This window comes from Petaurus breviceps, unplaced genomic scaffold (genome assembly GCF_028583685.1).
Source record: "Petaurus breviceps papuanus isolate PSGF00001 unplaced genomic scaffold, PetGlider_PUasm1.0 189, whole genome shotgun sequence".
Lineage (NCBI taxonomy): Eukaryota > Metazoa > Chordata > Mammalia > Diprotodontia > Petauridae > Petaurus > Petaurus breviceps.
The window spans coordinates 27287120-27307906 of NW_027185809.1; the positions used below are offsets into that span (position 1 = coordinate 27287120).

General features: G+C 40.4%; 1 pseudogene; it reads right to left on the reverse strand.

The window, feature by feature from the left end:
• Positions 1-9530: 9530 nt before the first annotated feature.
• LOC138164047 (small ribosomal subunit protein uS2-like) lies at positions 9531-11634 on the reverse strand (annotated as a pseudogene).
• Positions 11635-20787: the final 9153 nt, after the last annotated feature.

Below are 20787 nucleotides of genomic sequence, written 5' to 3' on the forward strand. Positions count from 1 at the left end.
TGACTTACCACTCAGCCTCATTTAAAGCCAGGGAAACAATAGGAATTTCAGCTTCTGGTTAAACAGATCTCATTATTGAATTTAGTCATCTTAGTAATTTGGATCTGTGGGGTTCCTCAAAGGTGAGCTGCAATTAGAAGACAAAGCAAAGTCTCCTGGTAGATATAGCTCAAAGCCCATTGGTTACAAGACTTCTCCTGTACGAGGCAAACAGAACAGGCACAGTTCACAAGTGTGAACCTCAGCAAACACCCAGCTGGCTAATGAATGCTTCCTAGTGAACCAGGAAAAGCCCTGGCGTGGGGATGCTGGGACAAGAGGGCTCTGTGTCAAAAGCTTGGGCCATTCACTCTATCCTGGATCTCCCTATCTTTTTTAAATCATCTTTCAGGAAGGGAAGGAGAGAACAGGAGAAATGCATTTCCCTCTGCCCCAACCCAGGGTTACCCACTAGGACCCTGAGAGAGGCTAAATCGTAAATTGCTGCTAGTCCTTAAGGGAAAACACTTCTAAACTCTGAAGTGAACTGAAAAGATAAAGCACTTCTTTCTTTCTCCCTCACAGGGTCAGTTTTTGGAATGTCCACTAGCTATATAGATTGTGTGTCACTAGGCTAGTTACTTAACTTGTGTCAGTCAATCAATTGGCCGGTCAGTAAACATGCATTAATGTTTATTGGGGCAGCTAGGTGGCACAGTGGATGGAGCACTGTAAGTAGAGTCAGGAAGACCCGAGTTCAAATCTGACCTCAGATATTAGCTGTATGACCCTGAGCAAGTCACTTCACCCTATTGTCCTCAGTTTCCTCATCTGTAAAATGAGCTGGAAATGGCAAACCACTCTAGTATCTTTGCCAAGAAAACCCCAAATGGGGTCATGAAGAGTCAGAGACAGTTGAACAACATCGCTAACAACAAAATGTTTATTGACATTAATTGGTGCCTCCTATGTGCCAGGGACTATGCTAAGGCCCAGCTTTGTTCCAGGAAGAGTGTTAAGTATCAATTTTCTTATCTGTAAAATTGGATTAATAATAGCACCCCAATAGAGCTGTTGTGAGGATCAATGTTGTGATTCTGTGAGCTGGCAGTCAGGATAAGGAGTTGGCTGATTCAGTGATGCCCTCTGCCTGCCACCCAAAGGTATTGAGAAAGATTCGCCAGCATATTTTGTCTTCTCGGCCGGTTATTCTTAAGATTCGAGGGTAACTCTTGTCATTTGAAAGATATTCTTGCTTCAAAAGGCTCACAAATCATTGGTGGGGGTATCACTCTTTATTAGCTTGAGCCCCAAATCAGAAACCAGAAATACAAAGTACTGGGTTTACCAAAAGAGACAAAAGGCAGTGAGTCTGCTCTCCAGGAGACTGCAATGTCATGGAGAAGACAGTACACAAATAATCCTGTACAAACAAGGCATATTCAGGATTAGAAATTACCCAACAAAGGGCCTGGCATTAAGGGGGCTTGGGAAAGGTGTCTTGTCGAAAGTGAGATTTTATCTGGGATTTGAAGGAAGCTGGGAGGTAGAAATGAGGAGGGAGGGGATCTCCAGCCAGTGAAAAAGACCCAGAGTTGGGAGACAAGAGTGTCTTATGTGAGGAACAGGAAGAAAGACAGTGTCACTGGCTTGCAAAATACATGGAGAGAGAGTAAAGGTAAGGAGATTATAACAGAACAGGGAAGGGGAGTGCTACAAAGGACTTATTGAATAGAGGATGCAGGGGCGGCGGAGGAGGGAGGAAGGGGAGTTTTATGGAACTGAGCTTTAGGAAGATCACAGACTGTTAAATGAAGAATGGGCTGTAATGTGGGGAAACTTGTGTCAGGGACACCAATCAGCAGATTACTCCTAGGTGTAGGTTTCCAGTTAGTGCCTTTAGTGCCTTTCATTTAGTCTGCTCTTGGCTAACCCGGGTTCATTGCTTTCCTAGTTGCTTGCCATCTGGTCTTGAAGCTTTCCTCCCTTTATGGAACACCCACCCAAGTGTCTGTGGATACAGCTCAGAATGTACAAAAATGTACAACATCCAGGTCCCATGATGAATGAGTCATCTTATCCTTTATAGGGGAGGTGGGGGAGACTCCCACAAAACCTCCATGGAATTTAGACAATTTTTTGGTTGAAAATAATCTCTTTTGATCACTGGTGCTTCTCCATCCATCCTCCCTTTTAATTAAAGGTTAGGAAGGTTACAGGGAATAACACTCTTGGAGGCAAGAGAAGAAGGTAGGAGGATAATGTCTCAGATCCTCAAGAAATGTGAAAGGCCTTCATTGCTGCTTTCGCCCCCAACAAGTTAAGTTTTCTACTCAATATTGAATCTGCAAACTACTGGAAGTAGGGACTTGACATCCAATAGTCAGTTTATTTAAGAGAGTACTTTGATGATCAATTATTTTCACCTTTGACACTTGTATATAGGCTTAAGTTTATTCTCTAGATTGTTTTGATGAATTTCAGTTGGCAGTGGGTATGAAAAAATGAGTAATAGGGTTTGGATTGGTTTGGTTACTGGAGGTCAGCTAAATAGCTTCATTTCAGATTTAGAGAAACTGATAGATTAAGAGTTAGGAAGATCTAAGGTAAAATTCTACCTCTGACACTAATTAGCTGTGTGACTACAGGCAATACTCTATTGTTTTAGAGACAATACTCTTTCTACTGGGCTGCACTAACAAGTATTAAGCAGAAGAGCTGAGATTCAGACCTAGGCCTTCCCATTTCCCCTCCCTTTCCCCTTCCCCTTCCTTTTCCCTCCTTCCCCCCCTTTCCCTCTTTCCCAATCCCCCCCCCCCCGCACTCACTATTCACAGAGTTTAAGAGAGAAGAGAGACATTTGAATCTCCAGAATGACTAGGCAAATGATTTGTCATGGGAAATGAAGACCCATGATGCTATGATTTAAATCAATGGGAAACCAAGGTTTAACTTACCTCCCTGACCCCCTCCCCTAGCCAGTGTTACATTGGGGTGGCTACAGCATTCCCTAGGCAACTTGGGGAGTAGTGAATTTAAAGGATTTCTGATAGCCTAGAAGGCCTCTAAGGTCCCTTCCAAATCCAAATCCACTATCCTATGATTCATTGGCAAGGAATACATTTCTAGTGAAATGATATTTAGTCTGGTTTGCTTTATGCACATGTCTGAGTTAGGGATTTTTTTTTTTTGAGCATGGGCTAAAGAATTTGAACAATAGGTTGCTGGCTCCCTCTAGTGTCTTCCTGCTGTCTTTGCATGCCTGCTAACCCGGAGCCATAATATTTCAACTGGACAGAAGGCACAAACCGGGTTATGCTCAGAAAAAAGTCTTTTCATGCATTTCAGATATGAAATAATGGGTTGTTTTCTATGACGGCACTCGCAACTTTTGTAGGATGTGTGTAAGCAGGCTTGGGGGACTGGAGGTATCAGATTGGCCACACTCATTGCTTCCTGAACAAAATTTCTTTTACAAAAGTTTCAGAGATGCTCAGGGAGCATGGTGACATACTGGAGACCCAGTATGAAAGTCACTGTTCCAGGCATCAGTGGATATAGGAAGCAGAACGCCAAGCAGCCTAGATTTTCATATAGCTAGAATTTTGTGATCTGATTTTACAAATGGGAAGGTTGGATTACAGCAGGGAATTCTTTTTTTTTGGGGGGGGGGGAGGACCAGTATTATTTTATTTTGCAATTTGACAAATCAAAAATCTTTTTTAAGCACATGCCAATACCCTAAGTTCTAGTAATACTTAAAATATCTTATGGTAGAGCAGGGATTCTTAACCTGGGGTCCATGGATAGATTTCAGGGGGTACATGAACTTAGATGGAAAAAATGTACCCTTATTTTTACTAACCTTGACTGAAAGTTACCGTTTCCCTCAATTACTTAAAAACAATATTTTGAGGAGTCCATAGACTTTGATTAGTCAATAAAAAGAGTTCATCATACAACAGATAAGAACCCTTGGATTAGAATTCAGTTCTTATTAAACTGTCGGTGACATATGTGGGAATTTGTAATGGTAATGGAATTTAAAGATCCCCTTGTATTGGCTTGGTTTTGGGGTTAAATGTTAAAACCCAGAGCTTGTGATTGTGGGATGGACTTGTTGACATGAAAAGAGGGGGCTGAACTGGGAGGAGCTGGTGCTGTGGATAGAGAGGCCCAGGCAGAGAGAGGCAAGAAGAACTTTTGGGAGCAGCATTGTGGAGGTGGAGAGAGAGAGAACTGCCAGCCAAAGCCACCTGGACTGCTGAGGACCAGTTGGAGCTGCACAGGACTTTTGAGAACTGCCACCAAGAGCTGTCAAGAACTGAGGAGGCATGACTGTGGTGCTGGTACTTTTTCTGTCTGTTTTTATGTTACTTTGCCATATTGGTCTGCTGGTAAAGGACAGTGCTGTTGTAGGTCCTGGAACCTTGCTGTTGGTTCAGAGGACCTGAAGGAGGATTTTCTTTTTGTATGTTTACAGAAATCCTGGAGGAGGGTCTTGCTGATGTTTTCAGGGGTCCTGAGACTGTTCTGCAGGCAGAGAGTTAATTGATGAGGAAGCTGGCAATGTATATTGTGGCTTTGTTAAGCTTTGTCTTCCCAGGAACAGAGATTGCTGAGAACTCGCCTCGGGTCAAGATGAAGAAAAGACCTCTCCTTGGGTATTGAATGCTGTGATGATATACTCTTGTGATGATAAACTTGTTGTGGCTTAGGGGTAGATGGCCTTTGTGCTCTCCACTGCCCCTTTGAGAAAGTGCTTGGTGGTAACTGATGATAATTGTAATTCAGTTGTGATCCAGGGTTGGAGTACTTTGACTTTTGTTCTCTGACTGACCAAATGAATGTACTTTGTTTATAATTGGAAACTAATCTCCAGTTGAATAGAGAGAAGACTTGATTTTTTTTTGTTTTTTGTTTTGGAGGGGGAGGAAGGGCAGTTGGGGTTAAGTGACTTGCCCAAGGTCACACAGCTAGTAAGTGTGTCAAGTGTCTGAGGCTGTATTTGAACTCAGGTCCTTTATTCACTGCACCACCTAGCCACCCAAAGATTTTGTGATTGACTAAATGAATGTACTTTCTAGGGGTGGAATACTTGGACCTTAGTACTTTGTGATTGAATTGAGGACTTACTAAATTATTGAGTTACACATGGTGAATGCTGTATTTTGATTTTCTGTGAATGTTTTGCCTTAATCTGTCACTGGATAAATGGAGTTTGCTATGCTCATAATCTGAACCTGGAAATTGCTTGTGCTTGGCATTACAGAGTTGTGAAAAATTTGGCAATAGTCAAAGGTTTCTGAATGTGCAATGACTAAAGATTAATTCAAAATCAAAGGCATAATGAATCTAAGCTGTTTTTCACAGTGTTTACCAATGTTGCATTGCACGACTTCATTACAGCCTTGGTTCTGAACACAAAGCATGCATACTTTGCACTGCACCTGCCTTCATATCACTCAATGCCAATACTGCCAGAAACACCTTAGTTCAGATTTGAGTGTTTTTACTGTACTTACAAAGTTTTCTGCTTTTACAGAAGCATAATAACTTAATTTCAGAAAATAATGACTTTTAATATTTTCCTACCATCATTCCTCAGCATATAAGTATCAAATTAGTATATCTCTGGATTATATTGTGCTAGAATGTTTGATTAAAAAAATTGCTGTTATCACCTTCTTCTACAGAAACATGTGTTTAATTGCAGCAAGTAAAGACAAATGCCCTTTAATATTTCTCCACCATCAATGTTTTATGTGTATGTAATTATGACAACCAATTTTTAAAATTAAGTACAAACAAATGTAATTTCATAAACTAAAGCTAGTATTTATTTGTGAAGGTATTAACAATGTTTATTTATATCTTAGGACAAAAATATTTTTTTTGGTTATGAATAAGTGACTAAGTTTAGCCAGAAGAGGTAAAAATACTGATGACAATGTGGCAGAGTCTCCATTATCAGGGTAGTCTGCCTGAATTGACAAGAAAAAGAAAATAGGGTGAATAATTTTTACAATATGGATCTACTTTTTTTTCCCACCATTTTTATCTCCCTATTTTTTTCAAATGCTTTATTAACTTCTGGTTTGCATCATTCATTTCCACCAGATTTTGAGTTACAAATTTTTCCCCCATTTTTCCCCTACCCACCACCCCAAAATAGTGGTCCCACAGGATATTCCCACCTCCAATCTGCTCTCTCCCATATCTCTTCACATATCCTCTTCGACTTTTCCAGTAGGGCATGGTGGATCTCTATGCCCCAGTGCCCGTATATCTTATTTCCCAATTACATGTAAAATAGTATTAAAAATTGTATTTATATATTTTTAAACATTTGATTTTAGAACTTTGAATTCCAGATTCATTCCCTTCCTCCCTTGTCACCCACCCTTACTGGGAAGATAAGCAATTCAGTATAGGTTGTACATGTGTAGCTATGCAAAACATTACCATAGTAGATACATTGTAAAAGACTGACTATATTTCTCTCCCTCCTATCCCACCTCTCACTTGTTCTATTCTCTACTTTAATCCTGTCCCTTTTCAAAAGTGGGTGCCTCCAATTTCCCTCCCCTCCAGCCTGCCCTCCCTTCCATCATCCCCCCTCTCATCCCCTTCCCCCCTACTCTCTTGTAGGGTGAGATACCCTATTTAGTGTGGATGTCATTCCCTCGCTGAGCCAAATTCAATGAGAATAAGGTTTGCCTTTTTGCCTTCCTGTTCTTCTCCTTCATTGTAACCATTTTCCCTTGCTTCTTCTATATGAGATAGTTTACCCCATTCTGTCTCTCCCCATCTCCTCTCATTATATTCCTCTCTCACCTGTTAATTTCACTTTTTTAAGTATCATCCCTTCCTATTAAATTGGTCCTGTGCCCTCTATCTATGTATACATGTAAACATATATATACACACTTTCACACATGTATTCATATGCCCATATACCCTCCTATATATACATATATATTTCTATTCCCTTCAACTATTTTCATACTGAGAAAAGTTTCATCAGTTACAATGATTGTTTTTCCATGTAGGAATGTTCATAGTTCAACTTTGATAAGTTCCTTATGATTTCTTTTCCCTGTTTACCTTCTCAAACTTCTCTTGCTTCTTGTATCTGAATGTCAAATTTTCTACTCAACTCTGGTTTTTTCATCAAGAATATTTGAAAGTCCACTATTCCACTGAATGACCATATTTTCCCCTCAAACCTGACACTCAGTTTTGCTGGGATGTGATTCTTGGTTTTAATCCCAGCTCCTCTGCCCTTCGATCCCTCAGTGTAGAAGCTGCCAGATCCTGGGTTATCCTGATTGTGTTTCCACAATATTCAAATTGTTTCTTCATGGCTGCTTGTAATATTCTCTCCTTGATCTGGGAATTTCAGAACTTGGCTATAATATTCCTAGGAGTTTTCTTTTTGGGATCTTTTTCAGGAGGTGATGGGTGGATTTTTTCAACCTCTATTTTGCCCTCTGGTTCTAAAACATCAGGGCAGTTTTCCTTGAGAATTTCTTGGAGGATGATTTCTAGGTTCTTTCTTTGATCATGGCTTTCAGGTAGTCCAATAAATTTTAAATTATCTCTCCTGGATCTATTTTCCAAGTCACTGGTTTTTCCAATGAGATATTTCACATTGTCTTCTATTCTTTCATTTGTTTGGATTTTTTTTTAACAGTATCTTGATTTCTCATAAAGTCACTAGCTTCCCTTTGCTCCAATCTAATTCTGAAGTAATGATTCTTCTCATTGAGCTTTTGAGATTCTTTTTCCATCTGGCAAATTTGGCTTTTTAAGGCATTCTTCTCCTCATTGCCTTTTTGAGCCTCTTTTGCCATTTGAGTTACTCTGTTTTTTAAGGTGTTATTTTCCTCAGTCAAGCTGTTGACTCTCATTTCACAATTTTCTTGCATCGTTCTCATTTCTCTTCCCAATTTTTCCTCCACTTCTCTTATTCGCTTCTTAAGGTCCTCTATGGCCTGTAAGCAGTTCGTATTTTCCTTTGAAGCTTTTGGTGCAGGAGTTCTGACTTCACTGTCTTCCTCCTGTTCCATGCTTTGATCCTTTTTGTCCCCCAAATAGGAATCTAATATTGGATTTCTTTGCTTGGTTTGCTTCCTTTGTCTGCTTATTTTTCCACTCAATTACTTGACTTTTGGGGTTTTTTTTTTTTGCCATAGTAGGACTCTGCTACCAGACAGGGGAGCTTCCATCCCAAACACTGGGGTTTTCTCAGCTGCTGAAGGTATTAGTTGGGTGCCCTCTCTGAAGCCTCCACACACTCAAGCAAGCTGGTCACATACCCCAGGACCTCCACCCTAGACCGCAATCCAGATCCAAGCAGGTTAAAGCAAGAGCGATTACCCCTCACACTGGTCACTTGGTCCCCATACACTCTGTAGGCCAGGAGCTGAAGCTTCCATGTATGGGTGGCTGCATGGCCCCAGCTCCTCATCAGCTTCTTGCCCCAGGGGAAGAGGCCAATGCACTCCCAACTACTGGATTCCAAAGTCCACACTGCACTGACCTCTCACTTTGTCCTTCGCATCTATGTGTTGTTAATTCTGGAAATGGCCACAGCTGCTGGTGATCTGGATTCCCTCCAGCCAGTGGTTGGTCAGGCCCACCCTGGGGCTAAAACCTCAGAGTTGGGCTGGGCTCATTTCCCAGAGTGCTGGGCTGGCTAATTCCTGAAGGCCTGCTGGGCTGTCCTCAGCAGGAGGTTCACTTCTTTGTGTCATTTTTTGGGTTCTGTAGCTCCAAAGTTTGTTCAGAGTCCCCTTTTACATGAATTGGGGGAGGTAGAAGCCAGGGTCCCGAGGAAGTCCTGTTTCTACTCTGCCGTCTTGACTCCACCCCCTATGGATTTACTTCAAATAATGATGATGGTGTGGAAAAATCTCTTTGCTTAATTTGTAGTGAAATTTTGGCTGTGGAGAGAATGAAACCAGCCAAACTAAAATGGAATCTACCAAGCATGCAATGTACTGCAATAAACCAAAGAAATATTTTGAATTACTTTTAAAATCTTCACATAAAGAAAAAAATGCTTTAAGAAATTTGTTATTGTCTATGAAAAGTATTCACTTGAATCTTATGAAGTTTCTTATTTAATTATATAAACTAAAGCCCTGTGCAATAGAAGATCTCATGTTACCTACTGCTATTAAAATGTCAGAAATAGTTCATGGGAAAAAATATGGGGATGAAATTTGTAAAATTCCTTTATTGAATGATACTATTTCCAAAACTATTACTGAAGTTAGTAATGACCAATTCTAGCAGCTTATTACCAGGCTTAAGGATAGCCCAAAGTTTGCAATTCAGTTAGATGAAACAAGTGACATTTCTAACATGGAATTGTTGTTACTTTATGTAAGATATGTTTATGAAGGAAGTATACATGAGAAATTGTTTTGTTGCCCTTTGGAAGGAAGGCAACAGCAGAAGATAAATATCTTTTTTTTTTTTTTTGGTTAAGAAACCAATGTTTTCAATCAGCATTTTTCCAACACTATTAGAGCATCTGGGTTTTAAGACCACTCTGTGGTAGTTCCTACCCACTCTGTGGCCTGAGCAGTAAGAGCCACAGACCAGTCCTCATTAGCTGGCTTAGCACTCCAATCTTTGGTCAGAAACTGCTGAATGGGCACAGATGGCACCTGTACTCTCTTGGACCAAACAGGCACCTCTGGTTGAGTAGCATTGAATTCTGGGGAGGGTGCAGTCCATTCACCCTGAAACTCCTCCTTTGTTATTGCCTTCTCAGCTGTGGCCTGCCCTTCCTTTTCAATCTCCTCTGGCTCCCTGTAGAAGTAAAGATCAGGCATAACTTCCCATGGGTGTTCCTGGGAGATGGTACCATGCATCCCCAGGACTTCATGGGCCAACATCCGCTACATCAGACCCATGGAGTGAGCTCCCTTGTTGTTATATGGAATGGCAATGTCCACATAGTGAAGTGGGGAGACTGTGTTGCACAGGGCAATAGTTGGGAGGTTAACATACGATGCTTCAGTCAGAGGCTGGTGATCTGCCTGAGGATCGGTGACCACCAAGAGGCGAGGCTCCCTGGAAGCTGCCTGGATCTGGTTAGTGAAGGTGCCCAGTGTGAAATGTTCAGCAATAGGTGTGGTGCCAGTGGCAGCAGCAAATTTCAGAACTGCTTGCTGGCCAGTGTTCTTGGATGAGATGACGTTAACATTGGCTGGGTTTTCAATAGCAACAATGGCAAGAGCTGCCAGCAGAAGTTCTTCCCAAGTTCTCTTTAAATCAATGATGTAGATGCCATCACTCTTTCTTTTGTAGATATACTGTTCCATCTGGAAGTCCAAATTGGTGCCACCCAAATGGGTTCCTGCAGCCAGGAACTTGAGGACATCCTCCTCCTTCATCTGCAGAATATATAGGGCTCCGGACATTGTGAAAGTTTCCCTTTAAAGTTACAACCAAAACTGAGAACAACGCCGTATGGAGCCCTCTTCAGGCAGTGTGGAAAGGGGGAAGATAAATATCTTTAAGTGGATGAGTTTTTCACAAATGAAGGTTTACAGTGGAAAAAATGTGTTGGAGTCTGTACAGATGGTGCTGGAGCAATGATGGGTAAGAATGTTGCATTTGTAGCAAAAGTTAAAGCTGGTGGCAAAATATCACTTACTCACTGCACAATCATCCATCAGGAGTCACTTGTAGCCAAAAAAAAAATCACCATAGTGAGATGTTGTACTTCATGATACCATCAAAATCATTAACTTAATTAAAAGCTGTGCCCTTAATAGTTGCTTGTTTTCAAACCTTTGGAAAGACTTGGACTCTGATTACAAAAGCTTATTATTACTCTGTAAGGTGAATTTTAAGAGGGCAAAGTTTAAACAGATCATTGAAATTAAAAGATGAAGTTGTTACATTTTTGACTGAGCAGAAATCTGATTTTGTTCATTTTTTTCATAATGATTTATGGCTTTCAAAACTGTTATTTGTCAGATATTTTCAAAAAATTCAATGATTTAAATGTGTCACTTCAAGGAAAAAAACTGCAACATATTTATGTTAAAAGATAAAGTTGAAAGTTTTACTAAAAAAGTTAACATACAGAAGAATAGGGTGGAAGATGGTTCTTCAGAAATGTTTACAGCTACAAATGATTTTATAATTGAGATTAACCTTCTCCAAGATTTAATTGTAAGAGTTATAATTGATCATCTGAAGTGCCTAGAGACAGTTTTAGAAATACTTCCCTTCAAATTTTGATTCTACAAAACTAAGTTGGGTTCATAAACCAAACTCAATTAAAACTAACAAAAAAAAACCATTGGGTCATCTACCATTAAAAGTTCACGAAGAATTTGACGAGTTATCAAGTGACAGAAATTTGAAACTTTAGTTTCCTAAAAAAATCATTAAATGAATTTTGGCTTGAGATTAGAACAGAATTTACAGCAATTTCTGAAATGGCCATAAATATACTTCTGCCATTTTATATTTGATATTTATGTGAGGTGGCATTCTTATTGACATTGACATTGACAATTATAAAATAAAAATATCAACCAACTCTGAAAGACATTGAAAATGTTCTGTGTCCTGCAGTATTGAATATTCTGCCAAGATTTAATTCTTTATGTAAAAATAAACAAGCATATCCATCTCATTAGTATGCAAATTTGTTTTTCTCTTTAATAAATGGTAAAATCATATGTATACCAAAGGATTGTTTTAAAATAAATTTCCTTATGATTTATTATCAGCAAATGTTTGAGTAGACCTATTTTATATACTTACATATCCAGGGTGGTGTAAAAATTTCTTAGGTGAAGAGGGGTCATGAGTGTAAAAAATTTAAGAAGGCCTGGATTAGATGACCTCTGATATCTCATCTAAGTGCCTCTAGGTGTCGACATAGTGCACAGAGCACCAGGCCTAGAGTCAAAAAGACTGAGTTCAAATATGGCCTCAAACACGTACTAACAGTGTGACCCTGGGCAAGTCATCTCACCCTGTTTGCCTCATCTGTAAAATGAGCTGGAGAAGGAAATAGCAAACCTCTCTAGTATCAGGTAACAAAGAGTCAGATATGACAAACAACAAGGTTATCTCATCTAGCTCTAATGTTCTATAATGACTGTGATAAGAACTTTGGACTATGTCAGGGCTGTTTGGATTGAATCATGAAGTTCTGAGATTTTCCTGCTGATCTCCTTCTTTTTCCCTTCTAATGTTTCCACTCCAAGCTTTCAGTGTTGGTGTGATTCTCCTCTTCCTACCTCCCCAGGGTGTGCTGGTAAATATTTAGCAACCAGTGCTCCAGAGAGGAAAAAATATGTATGCAGGATACACTTTTTGAATTTAATCTGCATTATTAACATTTTCTCCATCACTTTTTGAAGTCCAGAAAATCAACAAAACAATAACTCAAACCCTGATTTGTGGCATTTGTCAATTTTCAAAGTGTAAATGCTCATGCTGAAAATTTAACAATTGACTTTTGGTTAGAGCCGGCTCTATCATATCCTGGATGTTCCTGACCTTCTTTCCCTTGCTCCTCTTCAAAATCTGCCTCTGGGGGGCGGAGTCAAGATGGCGGAGTAGAAGCATGACCTCCAAGCGGCTCTGGCTTCCACCTTCCCCAATCAATGTAAAAAGGGGACTCTGAACAAACTTTGGAGCTGCAGAACCCACAAAATGACACAGAGAAGCTAACCTCCTGCTGAGGACAGCCTGGCAGGCTGGCAGAAATCAGCCAGCACAGCATTCTGGGAGCCAAGTCCAGGCCCAACGTGAGCTGGAGGTTTTAGCCCCAGGGCGGGTCTGACCAACCGCCTACAGGAGGGACTCCAGATCAGCAGCAGCTGTGGCCGTTTCCAGAATTATCAACACACAGATGTGAAGGACAAAGTGAGAGGTCAGTGCAGTCTGGACTTTGGGACCCAGTAAGTGGGAGTGCATGACTTTTGCCCCCGGGGAGGGAAGCTGCCAGTGCCACGTGGCAGCTTTAGCTCCTGGCCTACAGAGTGTAGGGGGACTAAGCGACCAGTCTGAGGGGTAATCATGCTTGTTTTAAGTTGCTTGGATCTGGATTGCAGTCTAAGGTGGAGGTCCTGGGGTGTGTGTCCAGCTTGCCAGAGAGTGTGGAGGCCTCAGAGAGGGCACCCATCTAATACCTCTGGCAGCTGAGAAAACCCCAGCGTTTGGGACAAAAGCTCCCCTGTCTGGTGTCAGAGTCCTACTGTGGCAAAAGGCCCAGGGGTCAATGACTGAGGGGTGACATAAGCAGGCAAAGGAAACAAAGCAGACAGAAGATTCCAACATTAGACTCCTATTTTGGGGACAAAAAGGAGCAAAGCATGGAACAGGAGGAAGACAGTGAAGTCAGAACTCCTGCACCAAAAGCTTCAAAGGAAAATATGAACTGCTTACAGGCCATAGAGGACCTTAAGAAGCAGATAAGAGAAGTGGAGGAAAAATTGGGAAGAGAAATGAGAACGATGCAAGAAAATTGTGAAATGAGAGTCAACAGCTTGACTGAAGAAAATAACACCTTAAAAAATAGACTAACTCAAATGGCAAAAGAGGCTCAAAAAGGCAATGAGGAGAAGAATGCCTTAAAAAGCTGAATCTGTGAGATGGAAAAAGAATCTCAAAAGCTCAATGAGGAGAATCATTGCTTCAGAATTAGATTGGAGCAAATGGAAGCTAATGACTTTATGAGAAATCAAGATGCTGTTAAACCGATCCAAACAAATGAAAGAATAGAAGGCAATGTGAAATATCTCATGGGAAAAACCACTGACCTGGAAAATCGATCCAGGAGAGATAATTTTAAAATTATTGGACTATCTGAAAGCCATGATCAAAGTAAGAACCTAGAAATCATCCTCCAGGAAGTTCTCAAAGAAAACTGCCCAGATGTTTTAGAACCAGAGGGCAAAATAGAGGTTGAAAGAATCCACTGATCATTTCCTGAAAAAGATCCCAAAAAGAAAACTCCTGGACAAAATCTTCCTCTGTCTTCTTTGTCCCCTTCTCTCTATGCTCTCCTGTGTTGAGAAAAATGGACAAACTGGTCCGCACATTAAAGCAATAACAGAGACTAGTGAATTGATGAGCCACCCAGTTAAAATATCTGCATATTAAATGAAACTTTCTGGGGACAATTACTGTAATGTTATAAAATGATGGAAATGTTAGGTGGAGTAGAAGGCTGGCAAAGGAGGCATTTTGGAGCAGATGGGGCCTTCCAAGAACTTTGAAAGTGTGTGGGATAAAAAACCCCATTCAAAATTTAATGAAAAACTCAGAGGTTTCTCAGGATAAAGACAGAAAATTTTTATTCTCTTCGCCAGAGGGAAAAGGGTGCTCCTCTCCACGATGGATCAGTGAGAGGAGGAATGTTACAGAAGACAGAACAAGAATTTATACCCTAATGCCCCTTTCCCCCCATCCCTTCTCCCATTGGCTGGGAGGCAGGCAGGGAAACAGGATATTGTTCATGTCCTTATTTGTCAAATATTAAATCGAGGGAGGGGAAAAGGTAGCAAGTAAGGGTGGAGGTCGAAAACCCCTAAAGGGCCTAATGCTGATAAGCATTTGGCAAACAAGGGTGGAAATCAAAAGACTCCTGAAAGGGAACTTAATGCTGATGTGGCAGTAGCAAGGAAGAGGGAAGGGTGAAACTGAAACTCAAGCCTGTCACTAGATTCCAGGATATAGTCTGAGAAGTTTTTCACATCCCCCACTCACAAATTATGACAAGTGGGCAAATCCACCTCCACACAGGAGTAATTCTATCCATCCAAATGTGGCCCAAACTCCTTTAACTGGATTGGTTTCTGCTTTCAGAGAAAAGGCTACAGATCTGGGTGCCTGAAGGTGAAAATTAGGAGATGCTGATTGAATTGGAGGACATGGAAGGACAGTGACAGATTTGGATGATTTTGTTAAGTATTTAAAAGTCTTTTTTTCATTACTAGTAAGATATTATTAATGAATTGTCCCACTATTATATTTGCATTGTTAATATGCTAGTATAATACCAACATACCAATATATTATTATGTTTGTGTTGATATATCCACATGTATATAGAGAACTGTGATTAGTCTTACCATTCTCAGCTATCTCAATCCTGGCCAACCCAATTGGTAAAATAAAAGTAGTAGTAATAATAATAAGAAGAAGAAAGCTACATGTAGTGTTTTGCAGTTTGTGAAATATTTTCACAGTTATTAATCTCTTGCTCTAAAATCCTATGAGTCTATGATAATAACTTTGCAATAATAATAGAATTTACATAGAACTTTAAAATTTGCAAAGTACTCGCACATATTATTTTACTTTTAAAATTTTCACAAACACCCTGGGAAGTAAGTACTAATTGATGAGGTGCAGGCTCTGGGAATCAACTTGAGCTCTCCTTGAATCTTCGAGGTGCAGGCTCTGGGAACCCCCCTTGAACTCTGATTAAATCATCCCATTTGATGAGGCATTTGCATGAGGCCATAAGCCTTACATTGTGGCTAGGCCCAGACCTCTATTACTAGCCTAGCCCTCCATTGTCCATCTACTTCCCACCCTTGAACCTATCAAAATATCAATCCCCCCCTTGAACTGGCCCAGACCACCATTGTGTGTAGTTTCCAGGTAGCCTCCATCAACTTCCCACCCTTAAGCACTCACTGACTTCAACTGACTTCTCCTGAAGACCCTCCCCAAACTCCTCCTCTAGACCACCCCTAGATTCCTCCCACAGCTTTCTGTATTTAAGATCCCATCTTCCCTCCATGTATGTGAGAGCACCATAGAATGACCTAGCACAAACTTACACTGTGGCCAGTACAAGCAAACGTTAATAAACTTTACTTTTCTTTGGCTGAGAGAAGACCTGAGTAAGTCTATGCTAGGTTATTCTATGGCAGCCACAACCAGCTGCCAGCTGGAGGGACTTCAGATTACCAGCAGCTGTGGTAGTTTCCAGAATTTGGCGGTTTCCAGAATTATCAACCCATAGATGCTAAGGGCTGAGCTCAGCTCCTTTGAGTGCTGTGCTGGCCCCTTCCTGCTGGCCTGCCAGGCTGTCTTCAGCTGGAGGTTAGCTTCTCTGTGTCATTTTGTGGGTTCTTATAGCTCCAAAGTTTGTTTAGAGTAATTTTTTACATGAATTGGAGGAGGTGGGAACGGAAGCCCCGAGGAAGTCCTGTTTCTACTCCGCCATCTTGACTCTGGCCGGCATGTTATTAAGGGGAATTTTGAGTCTAAAGGTATTTAAAAAAATTATTGGGCTCTAAATTAAAGGCTCAAACATCATGTGTCATACCCTTCTTTGGCAGTGTGATGAAGCCTATGGACCCTTTTCAGAATAACAGTTTTAAATACATAAAATAAAATACCTAGGATTGCAAAGGAAATCAATTACATTGAAAAATACTTAACAAAATATATTTTCTAAGGTTTATGGGCTCAAGGTTAAGATCTCCTATAAGTCAAAGGCTATGAAGGGGCAGTTTTCAAAGGAAGAAATCTAAGCTATCAACAACCACATGAAAAAATGCCCCAAATCACCAATAATTAGAGAAATTCTAATGAAAGGAGCTCTAATATTCCACTTCACATCCATCAAATTGGCAAAGATGACAAACATAAAAAATTGCAGTTGTTAAAAGGGACGTGAGAAGGCAGACACACTAATGCATTGTTAGTGGAGCTGTAGATTTGTCCAACTGTTCCAGAAAGCAGTTTGGAACCATGTCAAAAAAGTCACTGAACTCTACGAGGCCTATACCCAAATGAGATAAAAGAAGGCACAAAGTATTCATCCACACGAAAATGTTTATGGAAGCTTTTTATTACAGTAAATAACTGGAATCTAAGAGGGTACCCATGAATTGGGGAATGACTAAATAAATTGAGAAATGGGATATTATTGAATCATTAGAAAGGATGAAAATGCAGCTTCAGAGAAACTTGGGAAGATTTGAATGTAATGATGCAAAGAGAAGGCAGCAGAATTGTAAGAACAATGAATACAAAGACAGAAACTATAAGGAAAACCAATTTTGAAATCCTTAAGAACTCTAATCCATGTAATGACCATCCACTATTCCAGAGGACCTTTGATGAAGCCTACTAACCACTTCCTGACAAGAGGGGATGGAGTCAAGATGCACAATAAAATATACATTTGTAAATAAGGTCAATGTGGGCATTTGTTTTTCTTGACTGTGTACATTTGTTAAGAAGTTTTTTTCTTTCATTTTTGGAGTGGGAGGAAAAGAGAGGGAGACTCTTAGTAAAGAGAGCTTTAGGGAAGCCCCTCAAAAAGAAAGGAAAAGAAGGGGCGGCCAGGTGGCTCAGCGAGTAAGAGCACCGGCTCCAGTGTTGGGACGACCTGGAGATCGAATCTCGGGCTCAGACACTCAGCACCACACCCAGAAATAACTGGCCATGTAACCTTGAGCAAGTTACTTAACCCTGATTGCTAAAAAAAAAAAAAAAAAAGAAAGGAAAAGAAAGAGTCACTGATGTTTTTATTAATGCACAAAAAAGAACAAAGGAAGACCAGAAAGAATCATAGACATGCATGCAGTACAGTTTTGACAGTTACATGCTGAATTTATCATAGATTTTTGAAGCAAGTTGTACATGATAGAGATTCACAATTTTATGTACAATTCTCTTTTTATGTATTGTTGTATATATGGAAGTGCTCCTTTTTATTTGGTGTTTAAGTTCAGAAGAAGAAAATAAATTTAAATGAAAAAATAAGCTTTATTGGCTTTGAAGTTGGGAGGGACCTTACAGGTCATTTAATTTAATCTCCTGTGCTGTACAGATGTGGAAACTAAGACCCAGGGTTTTCTGATTTGCTTAAAGTTATACAGGTAATGTAAATAGAGTCAAGTTTTGAATTCAAGTCCTCCTATTCTAAATCCACCCCCTCTGATGGTTACATTTCGGGCACTGTGAGTGGAGCAGTTTGGAGTAGGGGGAATGGTGTTGTTGAGAGTGTTATCAGAAAAAGAAAGTCTGAAAATGAAGGTACCAGAGAGGCAGTTAAGATAAAGTGTCAGGCCTGGAGTCAGAAAGAGTCATCTTTGTGAGTTCAAATCTGGTCTCAGACACTTACTAGCTGCATGACTCACTTCACCTTTTTTGCCTCAGTTTCTTTATCTGTAAAATGAGCTGGAGAAGGAAATGGTGAACCATTTCAGTATCTTTGCCAAGAAAATCCCAAATGGTGACGAAGAGTCAGACCCAGCTGAAATGACTGAACAACAACAAAGGTACCAGAAATAAATTTAGTGCTATTCATAATTTTGCTTCCTCACTAGGCCTAATCTGCACTGATGGATGGGCCAGTGGTCTTCAGTCTCTTCCGCCCCTCCATACTTTACTAAATAATTAAGTTACTCTCAAGTCACCTGATGCTTTCTCTGATAGTCTTCTCAACTTTTTTCACTAATCTGTTCTGTTTTTACATTGTTCAAGATGTTTTACATTGTACAAGAGCACCTGATAAGGAACAGCTAATTATCGAGTTCACTGAAAAGACTCTTAAGATATTTCAATAAATGTTTCCTCCTTTGTTTCAATGCAAATATTCCCTGCTTCCTGGCTTTGTCTGTATTGGACCACAAGGACCTACCTGGACACCCCAGAGGTCATTCACCACATCCTCCTTTTCCCTACCCTCTAAGTTCTTATCACTGCTGGTAAGGTTCCTTAAATATTTTCTTTAATGGAGTATTCAGAAATTATTTTAATTTCTTTTGGTAATTGCATCACTGATGTTTTCCCTCCCTCTCACCTCTTCCCTTTGCCTCTTTGCTTTACAGGGCAGTTAGATCATTCAGGGTTTTTTTTTTTTTTTTTAAGTCCTAAATTCAAATCTGGCCTCAGACAATAATAGCACCCACCTCCCAGGGTTGTTGTGAGGATCAAATGAAATGATATTTATAAACTTAGCTCAATATCTGGTGAAAAGGTAGATGAAGTTCGGAGGAAGGTTGTCCAGAAAGAATTCAGAGGGCAGATGTTCTCCTAGTCAAGACGGCTTTATTGACACAAAAGAACTTGGGTTAGTCCTTAGGAGCACCAGCAGTTTGAGAAAAGGCAGAGGCTTGCTTTTATACCCAAGTTTTGGTCACTCAGCTAGGGCTAGGCATATGCTCCTACGTGGGCACTTAATCACAGGGAAGGATGTCAGGGAGGGGGAAGCAGGTGTGTAAAGAGAGGCAGGAAAGGGGAAGCAGGTGTGTTGGATACTTTGCAAAATAGCTCAAGGATGTGGTCACAAAACAGGGAACTTAACTTGCAACATTTAAGGCTGTGGGCACAAACCAGAGGGGTTACTCACATACACAGAAAATAACCAGGTTTTCTTGTCAGTTAGATAGAGACCCCTGTTACTGGGCAGATTTAGATTTCGGCAAGGCTCCCATTATTGCTTGGCAGAGGTTAGCCTCATCACCTTGTACATAGTAGGTGCAATATAAAAACTAGCTATTATTATTATTAATTCTCTTTTCTCAGTTAATCATGTAACTTGAGAAAACAAGATCCCAATTTGAAAAATAATTGCTTACAAAGTGTAACTTCTACAACTTCTGTTATATTCTTTGTTCAGGCCCTTATGTCTTCACCTGGACTACTGTGATCATTTCTTTTTGTTGTTTATTGTTATTTTTGTTTGTTTTTTCAGGGAGGAAGGCAGGGCAATCGGGGTTAAGTGACTTGCCCAAGGTCACACAGCTAATGAGTGTGTCAAATGTCTGAGGTCATATCTGAACCCAGGTCCTCCTGACTCCAGGGTCAGTGCTCTATTCACTGTGCCACCTAGCTGCCCCGGGTAATAACTTCTTAATTGGTCTCCTTTTTCCAATCCATTCTCTGTCCAACTGCCAATTTGATATTCTTAAAGCACAGGCACTCTCCTAAAGTGATCTTTTGCCTTCGGGACAAGGCAAAGCACTTTTGTTCGTCCTGTGAAGTTCTCCATTAATCTCCCTCCTACAGACCTTTCTAGATTGACTGATCCCTACTCTGGCTCATCCACGCAGTGTTCCAGCGGATTGTCTAGTGTAAGGCATTGTACCTCCTCCCAGGGGCCCTTTGCAGGTTGTTGACAGGACGAGGGTACACTTCTTCCTACCTCCATCTCTTAAACTCCTTCAAGGCTCAGTCCCAGTGCGACTTCCTATGGGAGGGCCTTTCCTGACCATTCCCCAAGTCTGTCCCATTCCCCAAATCACATGGTATTTTTTTTATATTTACTTTGTATATATGTAATGTTGTTCATGAGAACAAAACCCAAAATCTAAAATAGAAAAAATTTATTAGGTCATTTGGTGGAGGAAATAAAGCTAGAAAGGTGTGTCTGCCTCTCATCCTGGCTCTGAAAGGTTTACATTACATAGGATTTGGACAAGGGTGACTGGACGAGAACCATGGACAAGAACTATTGCTGAGAAGGAAACTTGAAAGCAAGGTCAATTAAGACATATATGAATAACTGTAAATATTTAATAAAACTTGAGGGAAGTCAAAACAAAAGAAAACCCAAGATACAAGGTTGGAAAGATCCATCGTAAGTCCTGGGTATGGTAACTAAACAAGAATGCTTTGGGTGCGTCCTGGACTTGGGGGAACCGAAAATTTCTCATAACCATCTCCAGTATTTCTAGAGTTACTGGAAGCAGGTGACATTCTGGGAGCAGATAACACATAGGGTTAGATTTAATCAGTATAATAATTTTTCTGAACAATATCATGGATTTCCCTACAGTAACCAATAGG